At 39.0% G+C, this 2,004-nt stretch overlaps 1 pseudogene; it reads right to left on the minus strand.

The window, feature by feature from the left end:
- Positions 1–351: 351 nt before the first annotated feature.
- Positions 352–801, minus strand: LOC149210035 (serine/threonine-protein kinase PEPKR2 pseudogene; annotated as a pseudogene).
- Between the last annotated feature and the right edge of the window lie 1,203 nt (positions 802–2,004).

The following is a 2,004-nucleotide window of genomic DNA, read 5'->3' on the forward strand; positions in this document are numbered from 1 at the left end:
TTTTTTCGTCTTCACTAGAGAAACCCATCTAAACTCAGAATCTTATCATTTTGTGCACTTGTGCATATGATATAACACGGGTTTATATGATGGTAATTCTAAAGTTTGTGTATCCTTTGCATTGATTTTGATAACATTTTGAAATCCAAATTCAGCTACCAAGATTTCCTTAATTTTAATAACATAGTGATTGCCTCCACTCAGCACTCTGTACTTGTAATTAGATGTTTTTGTTTTCAATTTACTTTGTACAATCGCCGCTAGCATATTGATATTGTAATGTTGTGGTTTCATTGGCAGCTTTAACCATAATGAAGCTAATTTTGTTGCCTGATGGTAACATTCTCAAAATTATAGACAGCAGAGCCATGAACCAAAGTTGATTACGATGCAGTTAACAGACAAATACCTTTTGCAAACCGCATGGACAAAGCCAAAATCAGCTAGCTTCAGTTGTCTGGAACTGGCTCGGAGAACATTCTCAAGTTTTATATCCCGATGGACAACGCCCAACTCATGACAGTATTTAGTGACCATTATTAATTCCTTGATCAAGTTTGTTGCATGATGCTCAGAGTAGCATCCAATCCTAGACATCTCGTTAGTGAGGCATCCACCAGAGCATAACTCCATCACAAGATGCAAAGATTCTTCATCTTCATACACCGCTTGGAGTGTGACAACTTTAGGATGGCCTGACATATGCTCCATAATCTCAATCTCCTTGTACACATTTTCTTCAGTCTTTTTGGGGAGGGCCTTACACGCCATCTCTTCCCCAGTAGCTTTGCTCTTGCACATTCTCACCAGACCAAATCTGCCTCATCCTAATTCAAGGCCTAGATCATAATCTTGTTCAATCTTTCACTTCCTACCAATCCGGGTAGAATGAAGAATACAACCAACCTTTCTCTTGAATCCTCTTTCTGGTGAATTAGGTAAACAACCCCTTCTTGGAGGAGGAGGAGCAATGCAAGATGTTGCAGGATGCAAATCTAAGAAACCCAATTCTTGACCCCTCATCTTTTCCATTATCAGCTTCCTCTGTTGTTGGAAAGAAAGGTGCAAGGCTAATGATGTGGAAGACTCGCCATTATTGCGTAGGCGAGCTGTGTTTTCTAAATTGGCATGGTCTACTGCTACTTTTTTCCGCTTCCTTGGCAATGAATCCATTTCAACTATGGACTCTACCAAAAAAAATTAACTATTAGCAAATGTGAGACTGCCATATGGCTAACATGCCAATACCCAAGCGGGCAACGAGTTACATGACACCCTTTGAGATCACAAAAAGCTTGATGAAAAAGTTTGACACGTGTTTCTTACCACAGACACATTATCAACTGCATGAACCGAGTTGGTCAAATGGGGCCCATTCATTGGACTACGTGTGGAAGTTTTCCATTAATGTTTTATTTGGGATAAGATTCAACGAGAACCAGGACGCCCGCTTTTCATCTCCTTGCTAATAAATAAACTTTGTTAATGTTCATTGAATCTTGAATTGTCTGTCGAATCTTAATTAAACTTTTCCGAGAATAGAAATTGTTTTTGTTGTCTGTCCATTAAAGAGAAGACCGAGAAGCGTCTGAAAGTGCGACCGTTATATTGATGGAAATAATGGCAATAACGACGAGTCCTTTGGCTAATTAGGTAGGTATGTTGTGCGTTATTTCCGAAATTTGTTCTATGTAAATGGATGAATTTAGCAGGACGTGAAATCTTGATGGATTTTTTTTGTCATTATAGATGGGAAGAGCTATTTTGGATGATAAAATGGCCAGTTCTAGCTCTGACAAAAAAGTGTCGACAGTAGCGGGGAAATCTATCATGCTGCATGCCTTTTAGCTTTTAGCATTTAGCGTTTCAGGTAATTTTTAATTGGCAAAATATGACTTATTTTTCATGGATCCCTTTTTCGCTATCATTGGCCATAGGATACATGTAAGTCTGAAGCCCAGAGAAAGGCGAGAGCATGAGAGCATCTAGTTAGCACAGAAAGTA

The sequence above is a fragment of the Pinus tabuliformis genome, chromosome 1_2 (assembly GCF_031772625.1).
Source record: "Pinus tabuliformis cultivar Carrire ecotype Pingquan chromosome 1_2, CPIR1, whole genome shotgun sequence".
NCBI lineage: Eukaryota > Viridiplantae > Streptophyta > Pinopsida > Pinales > Pinaceae > Pinus > Pinus tabuliformis.